Raw genomic sequence first — 10231 nt, 5'->3', positions numbered from 1 at the left:
GCGTGCGCCGGCGGCTGGGGCGCGCGCCGTGCACTCAGGAAAAGGAGTAGAGGCGGCTAGGTCGGCTACGGTGATGCGGCTAGGGCTAGGGTTAGGGTTCCAAGGTGAAAAGCTTAAATACAAAGCTCCAATTTGCAGAAAAGCCCCTCAAAACTCAACATTTCATTCCGAGTCCCTCACAGCACGAGTAAAATGCACGGATACCCCTCCACGTGCGATCTCACGTGAAAAGGTACATAAAATATCGCGACTTTTGCGAAAATACCATTTTGCCATTACCGACCTCTCCTCGATCAACGCGCAATCTCTGCAGATCCGTCCTTCAGATTTGCGAACGGATTGCACCAGTGCAATCAGCACGACGGAGACAACAAAGCTGCGATTTCGTTTCACCTTGATCGACCACGGATTCACGACAAAATCCAACCTTTCTTTCCAATAGAGGGAAACAACACGAAAATACATATAAAACATGTATTTTTGGATTTTCTCGAAATCCGTGCGTCAAACTCAAAATCCGTCAGCGCCACTAGTTCCAGAATAGTTGAACCGGTCGAAACGAGCTATTGGACCGCTATGCACGAAGTCCGATACGAGCCTGAAGCCAACATCACACAGTGGCTTATCCAGAAAATCGAGTTACTATTCACTTTAAGTGAAACTTGGAAATCACGTAGAATTTCCGTTTTAACTCGTTTTCTCTCGAAACTTGACGAGTGCTTTTATAATTAAATTACACACAAAAACATCGTCAACTGAGAGTTTAGCTACACTGCAAAAGTCTCAGTCCTTGCACGGGTCAACATCATGTCGCCCTCGCGACGAGTCCACACGAACACTCCATTCGCGAACCCAATTTTCTCTTATTGATAATGCCAGACACGACGGTTGGCAACTCCATCATCAGGCGAGCAGTATGACTGAGACTTCGCTCCTTTGGTTACTACCATCAACCTTCCCATATATAACTAATGCTCTCACTACAAGAGCCTTTGGCTAAACCGTTTACTTCGGTTTATCACAGATAGTCCATAGACTACCAATCCTACGTAGGCCTACTGCCTAAAATCTATCTCAACATCGCGTAACGTCTGTCGTTCACACACGTAGACCCAATCACCACTTAGCGGAGTCCTCACTTGGTACTTTGCACACATACTTCAACCATGAATAATCAAGACCCCAAACTACTGCAAGTCTTAGAGTTGGGTCGTACCTATACCCTCCGTGTACTATCGATTACACAATCTCATACATGGCATTCCACATTCTCGAGTCATAGCTCGAACTACCGCCCCAACCGGTAAGTCTCTACCCTACCCTCAGGTCTCAGGCTGCTGTCACACACAGCTGACTGCACCTCTCTATATGGCTCTAGGCTCCTTAGTCCACACATAGTTTAGACATGAATCGTGCTCAAGCAACACCCGAAATTGTTGTCACATACAACTAAGACACTCTACTGAGCAACACATCTCTCTATCAGCTCCTATGCAAATAGTGCGAGCCTCTAGCCCTTCGAGCAGTCCTTTGCCTCCTTCACACTTAGAAACACTCAAATGCTACTGCCAACAAACCCTTCCGACTAAAGAAACATCCTAAGACTACTCTAGCCCTAGCACGCTTAACTCTCTCAACCTCTTGGGCCTAGCCACTGCCCAAAATACTATAGCTAGGTTAAGAATTTTAACCCTATTATATCTTATATATAGGACTACCTTGGGGTCTCACATTCTCTCCTATTTAAGCTCTGACGTCCTCGATAGGCTCAGACTCTCAAGTATCAGGCGACGTGAGACTTGTCTCGCTAGCCTTAACCGACCTTGTGGGGGAGTCGCGCTCTACCCACAAACAATCAACAACATAAGAGCCTCGCTCTCTCCACCGTATAATTCTGGCTCAGCTGAGACTCATCTTACACTTCCGATAGGTAATTGGCGTTGATACTAACTGTGACGCCGCATTTTCTAACTCTCTTAGCCTCTTGAGCCTAACCAACACTCAAAATATTATAGCCGGGTTAAAAGTTTTAGCCCTATTATATCTTATATATAGGACTATCTGGAATCTCACATTCTCTCCTCCTTTAAGCCTTAATGTCCTCGCTAAGCTCAAACTCACAAGTACCAGGCAATGTGAGTGTAACACATTGAACTTTAGCAAATTGCAAGGTTCGAGTGTTTGATTTGTATTCTGAACCTTTTCAGGTTTTCTGGAGGGTCCTTGACTATGTTCCGACCTATTACTCGCATCCCGAGGAGCGAGGATGAAAACTTAGCACTAAAATCTCTAAATTGCAGATTTTGGGCTGCTCTTGGGTTGAGCTCTGCAGGGCAGAGTACCGGTACTGCATCAGCCGAGTACCGGTATTGGACCTGATACCGGTACTGGATCGCGGGGGTACCGGTACCTAGTGTGTTTGCTTGCTTACCAGAGGATCGAGTTTGCGCGTGCTGTTGCCTGGTACCGGTACTCCAACCTTCGTACCGGTACGCAGTGCAGATGCAGACTGCGCGTTGTTGAGAGGTTTTTTTGAGTTTGTTACAACTCTATATACACCCCACGCCCCCTTTTGGGTTCCCTGAGCTTGGAACCAGTGAAGAAAAGTGTCACGCCCCCACCCCGAGACCGCTACTAATTTGGTCCGGTTCGGGCGCGGCGAACGGACGCCGAACGGACAGGACCTCCCCTGTCCGCCCAAGGCTAAAACGACGAGATCATGTATACAAGTTCCCAAGAAACACTTGTTTACATACACGATCAACAACGATAACGAGAGCACAAATAGTGCTTAACAATCAAGAGCAAGCAACACTAGTAAAGCATACAAGTGATCAAAGAGATATACTTAACTATTGAACTCCTTTAAACTTTGATACATTTATTACAAGTATTTCATCTTTTACATTCTTCCAAAATATATGTACATGTTTATACAATCCTCTCAAAATGCCTCACCCTATACATCGTCTACTCTCAAACATAACATGGGGTGCAGCTAATGCAAAAGGAGGTAAAGCTATCACTACTACCACTAGGGCGCTATGCCCTTGCCGCGATCCTCGCGCTCGCCGGGGACGCTCGAACTCGGACCTGTAAAAAGTGGGGTGAGAACTATCTTCCATAGTTCCCAGTGGGCTCGGTCGCCGACTCCGCCGATCTCCCCACTAGGTCTAAGCAGGCACAGATAGATATGCAGATAGATAGATATATGAAATTGAAAGCATTAACGGTAATAAGCCAATATAAACATAAATATCTAACCACGCCTCAATCTGTAATAATGAATGCATGAAACCAGTGATAAGGCTAGCTAAGTACCAAGCTACTATGTTCAAGAATAACATTTATTCATCAACTTGTCCAATCGATCGGCTAATCCAAATCTATTCTCAATCTCACGTTCATAAGTCTCATAGGGGAGTAGCCTCGCAGAGCTATCCCCCGAGACCGCCTGCGGACAGCTCGCAGACCGCCCGAGCAGTTCTATGGACTGCCCCTCAAGTGACAAATACTTCGGAGTGCACAGCTTGTGGGGAGCGACCCCTACAAACGCAGACAGGCTATGAGAGCTTAATCCGAACTCACGAACTGGAAACGTCCTACCAACTAAGGTTGGTCTCATCATAAAATTAAGTATTCCAATACCCAAGCTCATCGTGTTTTGACTACACTAGGGTTCTCATGTTTAATGTCAACTAGATGCCACTCGTTTGGGTGTTCATTGTTAACTAGATGCCACTCGTTCCTTTAACAAGTTCTCAATACCCTAGTCTGCACTGTACTAGGTTTTCATTGCTACAAGTACATCCAACACATATAGGGTTAAACTGTATCATACTACCTCATGCACACTAGGTTCAAGTGCTATATCAACTAAGCTACATTAACACTAGCATGCAAATATAGATACCAACGACTGAATTCCCTGTATGCAACATGTTCGATATGCAATTTGATCGGCTTATCAACTCAGACATAGGAAGCAGTTTAACTGCTTCGGGATGGCACCCCCCACCTTTTGGTAGTGCCGTGTAGCTAGAAAACTCGACGCTGCGACCTTTGGTCGTCGCCTCGACTCTTCGGGCCAACACGAACCCTCAAGTACTCGTTCGGGCGATATCTTCGCACTCGCTCATCGTATCGACGAACCGTCTTCGCCGACGTGCTCAGAGACCTAGCAATTAGGTTTACGATCCATTAAATGAGATCAAAACCCTAGATTTCCAAAAATCCCAAATTAGAGCCCTAGGTTTGCAACAATTGAGAAATCCATGGTTCAAGCTTCAATTCGAGCTAGAACCATCTATTTAGCTCCAATAGGTTCCATTCGAACCATTTCTAAGCAATAAAACCCTAGCTCAAGAAATTCACCATTGTAGGGTTTGAGGTTACCTCTATACCAAGCTCCAAGCTTGCTCTAGCTTGAGGAGAAGAGGAAGAAGATGTTCTTCTTCTTCTTTATCTTCTTCTCCTTCAACTCCTTCTTCTCCTTACCTTTCTTCTCCTTCTTCTTTCTTTTCTTTCTAGAGAGAGAGAGGGAGAGAGCGTGAGAGTGAGGGAAAGGGAAATGAGAGAGTGAGGGAGAGGAGTTGTCACGCCCCGCGACCGCCCACCTATTTGGCCGGGTTGCGGCGCCGCAACAGACCGCCGAACGGACAGGGTTTCCCCTGTATCGCGGACAGAGTCTCCCCTGTACATTCAAGGCGTCGCAATCAATACAATGTATAAAGTTCCAACCAGGAACACATTTCAATCAGAGATTGCATAAGGAAGTATCAAAAACATAATCTACTTGTTATTACAAGCATTCACATTCACTAAATACATTTTACATCACAATTACTTATTACATTTAACTTCCAAATACAATCGAGCTTTTATTACAAATTATTACAACTTGATTCTCTTCATTTTCTTACATCCCTAAGTAAAGGCCGACTCAGGGTACCACTATCTCTGGTCTAGGTGGTAGGGCGCTAACTATGGAGCTACGCCATCGCCTCGCGCCGCCGCGCCGCTCACGTGTGAACCTGTAATACCCCAAAACCACGTGGGGTGAGAACCAACTCCATGGTTCCCAGTGGGTACGGCCACCCAAGGAAAAAGCTCGACCAATAGGTCCAAGGGAGGCAACAGCAAGTTAGTTCAATAACAGATAGATATATATCTTGATTATGCAACAAATGAAACTATGCATTGCCTCACTAATGCAATATGAAGATCGTGCAATGATGCGACTATACAATCAACTAGTAATTCAATCGATTACTACTTTCATCCAATTGACATTTAAGGTTTTCTGTCATTTACCATTTTAATCATAAGGTCTCATTTACCTTTATCAACTATCCACCCGACTCGGTCTTGAGTCAATCATTCGCGGAGTACCGCGCAAAGGCAGGCTCGAGGCGAAGGACGTCTCACTTGCACCTCAGCCTTAAGTCCACTCAACTAGGATATTATTACAACTCATGTGCTTGTTACCCAATCTCTTGGCTAACTCGAAGGTTTCGCCCTCAACAAACTCACCAACCCAAAATCCCATTAACCGGGGAGATACCCGCTACAACCCGGTGGGACCGTCCTCTGGGGAGATACCCGCTACAACCCAGTGATGTCGACTCCGGAGCACATCGCCACGAGAGGTAGCTAGCCACAACCTCGATCCTGGCAAGGACTAAAGGTGAGTAGCATCAATCTCTACCATTGGAGGATCCAAGTATCATCCAATTCCCTTAATCTTTAGAAGACCTATTACTCAAAGGACCCTAACTCTAGTTGAAAATTCATAATATTTCAATCATTCTTTTCTTTTGATTCTTTACTATCACTTGTGTCATAACATTACTAAATATTCTTAACCTCATGCCACACTTTTTTCTAAGTATTCAACATACCTAGTATTTTCACCATACTAATCATATGCCAGCTCGATCTAATATATATAGATTGTCCCACATCACATATCATAGTTCACATGTCATATGTTTTCCAATGTCGGAGTTCTCTGAATCACCTAGAAGTTTATCGACCCAAGTTCAACATGCATGTTCATTTAACATATTCCACAATATGTCGAATATACATCATCTAGTATATTTCTAACAATAAACAACATGTCATTCATTCATCAATCCACCAAATATTCTACATATAATGCCAACCATTCATATGCGCATCCACACATGTTCCATAATTTACTCAATTTGCATTATTTACCTCTTAACATATTACTATTAGACATTATTTCATGCATTCATGTAACCAATTAACTCATCCATTCATCTAGCATTATTTAACTTGATCTTATCATTACGCCATTTCTACTTGGATTTTATTAACATGCATATTTTATACTTCATTTAATCTCTATAATGCACAACATGGATTTCTTAGTTTGCTTTACGACATAAGTCGACCTACTCGCTTCGGTAAACACACACTCACCTCATTCGCATATCGATCGCTTAGTCGACACTTGCAATCGGCCGCCCGCGCAAGCCGCACCCGCGTTGAACCCGCTCTTTCGCGCGAACATACGACCTGAACGCGACCTAATTCACGATCGAAATTAACAGGTCCCTCGTCTATGCTGCCACGAGTGCTTTCAAATCGTTTTATCATGATTTACGATGTCGCCCTCGGCGCCTCCTGGCGGACCGAGCCATAAACGTCTATCTCTTAATAACTCTTCTGTAACGATCGTCCGGATTGCGACCGTCTTCGCCAACAAGCGTTCGTCTTACCTAGCAATCTTGGTTTACGGAGGGCTGCAAATGAGGATTCAAACCCATAATTTTAAAACCCATTCAGCCCTAACATGGCAATTAACCTCATGAAACAATCAAATAAATAGAGCAAACATGTTAGAATTGCCTCATGTAGGGCATTATAGAGACACTTAAACTAAGGATTAGACCAAATCCCCAAAAGTTACCTCAAGTGAACGCAGCGACGAAAATCCGCCGCTACCAAGCGGGCGCACAAGCTCGATCCGTCGCCTACAATCGCGTTCGCCAAGCATATTCTCCACCAACCACTCGCAATTTTAAGAAGAGAGATTATAGAGAGATGAAGAGACTCTAGAAGAGAGAAGGAGGTTTTCCCTCCCCTCCATGCGCTGTGGTGTGTTCGTGGTGCTGGCGGCTGAAAGCGAGAAGAAGAGGAGTCAAACACTCCTCTATTAGTCAACACCACAACTAATTCAATCTGGCAAGCCTGAAATCTATAACTTTTGCCGGAGACTCGCCTGAATGTCGTTTGACTCACACTTGACAGTCATGTTCGGTTTACTTAATGTAACAAGCTGACCGATCGCTGTCGCCATTTTTCGACATCCGTTTAGCTCACTGAAACTATACCGAAAGTGCAATATTTATCAGATAGCTTTGATTTTATACTTCTCACTCTAAACGGTTCAGAAAAATATAAAATTTAAATCATAGCATAATATAAAATAATTTCTGAACTATCCTCCAATTTTACATAATTTTTGAGACTCGTGCATTTTCTACTAATTTATCTGTCCGTTTCCAACAGAAAAATTTCTAGATACTTCTTTTCTTCCGATTTCAGCGTAACGTCACTTCTTGACTTGTTACTCTACAAATCCAATAAAATAGTTTCTCACACTATTTTTATTTATTTTTATTTTAACTCAAAATCCAGGTAGATTAATTCTCCTCCACCCCTTAAAAGAATTTCGTTCCGCCGAAATCAAAATCATCGCACTCAATTCAGCTCCGTGAGCAATTGAGGGTATAACTACATTCTCCACTCAGAGCGGCTTCACACTATCGGTTCCAGACAGTGCGGCTCATACTGAAGGACGTGGTTTGCAATCTAAACTGACATTTGCAAGTTGTATCAAACGTGCATCAAGCGGTCTTGCAAGTCATAGTCAGCGCAAGTCGGTACTCGATGACTCTACGACGCTCCAACAGCCACTTGCCACCGGTAAACACTAAATGAACTCATTCTTTGTACGGGCCTTCCTTTTTCGGGATACATTCCAATTCGATCACCCGCATTGCTTGAAAGCAATATCACTCGTAATCGCTCCGTCGGATTGCTCTAATTTGCACTTGACCCTAAACGTTAACTGATGGCCTATCTTACGCACCATCCGCCAATTCCAATCACTCGCAAGCCAACGTGGCTACACATCGCTCAAAGGTTCACCAAGACAACTTCATCTTCTGAACAGTATATGCCCACGGTCAACCATCGAAACCCTTTCGCCAAGCAGGCTCAACGCGAACCTCGTTCGTGAATCGTCGAATTCCTCATAGAGGCTATCTGCAAATAATCGCGTCTCGGTCTCAAATGACCATAAGGCCCACCAATCCTACGCTAGGCCTACCACCTAATACCTGTCCAATTCGCAAGCGTCCCTCGCCGTCAACAAATGCAGACCCAATCATGATCGGGCGAAATTCTCACTTGGGAATTCGCACACACTCCAACCAGGAGCAACCAAGACCCCAAATCACGTCAAGTCCTCGGGTTGGGTCACAATCATACTCGGTGTACCATTGGTCACACAATCTATCACATAGCATTCCACGCTCCCGGGTCTAAGCTCGGACTACCGTCCTGACCAGAACTCTGCCCTACCCGTAGGTGTCGGGCCGCTGTCACTCACAGCTGACTGCGCCTGCCCAAAGGGCCCAGGCTCCACAGTCCACTAATGGTCCAGGCACGGGTCGTCTCCAAGTACTACCCACCGTCGTCGTCCTACACGACATACTCTACCGAGTCACACTCACCAATATCGGCTCCTATGCACCTAGTGCGAGTCATCAGTCCCACGAGTGATCCCTGGCACGCTTCGCACCTAGCAATGCTCAAGGGCTACTGCCAATGCACTCTCTTAATTGAATTAAGCCCGCACTCCAGGAGCAACTATACCCGAACGTCATATGCCTCAATAGCGTTCCACACTAAGTCCAGTGTTAGGCAACCCTTGCCTACGTACGCCGACTACACAAGCACGACCCCCCTACCTCACATTGAGGTACTACTAGGCCTACATGCTTGCACTTGGTTACTAACCAACTATTTCCTAAACAGTGATTCTACTTTCACTGTTCGATCTACAGGAATGACATCCGAAATACTCGGACCACTTGGGTGTTCTCAAATACCACGGCTCGACTCTCGCGATCTACTAATCAAGTTGCTCTGAGAGTCGATTAGCCACCTCTGTCTCTACCGCGAGTTTCACTTCTCGCCAAAGGTCACTACTAGCACTTCGCTAGTGCCATCTAGCTTTATACCTGTACTGGCAGGTACTACGCCTTTAGAACACGAGCATGCCCGGGTATCGATACTTACCCGTCCACTCGGTCTCTACTATGGTCATGCACGACAATAGTAATTAACCACATAATCATTGCATGCAATGCATGGACTTCACGTCATGCGAAACACATGCTTGCATCAATAACCCATACCTGCAACGAAGTCGGCAGCAGCAGGGTCCTCAACCTGGGTCGCATATCTATGACCACCCGGCGCTTGCCGCGAACCCTAAGGTTACATTGTCTCTAATGCCCCCTCTTCCGACCGTGCCGCAGGTGCCACACCTGTAGGCCGTCCCAGAGAGAAATAGGCTGTCGCCAGTGTTAGGCCCCGGCTGTCACCTTGCGGACACTCGTCCAGCACACAGCCCGGTTGCCCACACCTGTAGCACTTGCCCTCTCACAGCTCGCAATACTGTGGGTAACGAAAACACCCACAAACGACACATCTCACTAAGGACAGAACACAGTAGGTCCCCGGAACTCGGAATCACGAGCGCAAACACATTGCACTCACTTGAGAACTTGACGGACCATCGAATCCACTCGTTGGCCGTCCTTTTTTTTTTTTTTTTTTCCTTGCGAATGGACTCACGCTCCCTTCGCACAATTACACTGCCTTGTTCTATCCACAAGGCCTAATCCTCAAAGCTCCTCTAATCCTCTTCTTTAGAAAAGCTCCTGGAGAGTGAGAGAAGAAAGAACATGGAGTTGAAGGGGAACTCCTTGCTGTGAAGAAGGAAAGAAGAGGTGTGGGGTTTATACAAGCCGCCCCAACTGCATTTAAACCCCCCAACGTTTCTCATTTGCAGCAGATCTCAACCTGCTGTCAGACCCATTGTGTACCGGTACACGGGCTTTTGTACCGGTACAAAGCTGTGCAGAGGCAAACCCGAGAGCAACCTCCTCGGATTTTACCAAAGGGT

The sequence above is a fragment of the Ananas comosus genome, unplaced genomic scaffold (assembly GCF_001540865.1).
Source record: "Ananas comosus cultivar F153 unplaced genomic scaffold, ASM154086v1, whole genome shotgun sequence".
Classification (NCBI taxonomy): Eukaryota; Viridiplantae; Streptophyta; class Magnoliopsida; order Poales; family Bromeliaceae; genus Ananas; species Ananas comosus.
This window is presented reverse-complemented; position numbering follows the sequence as displayed.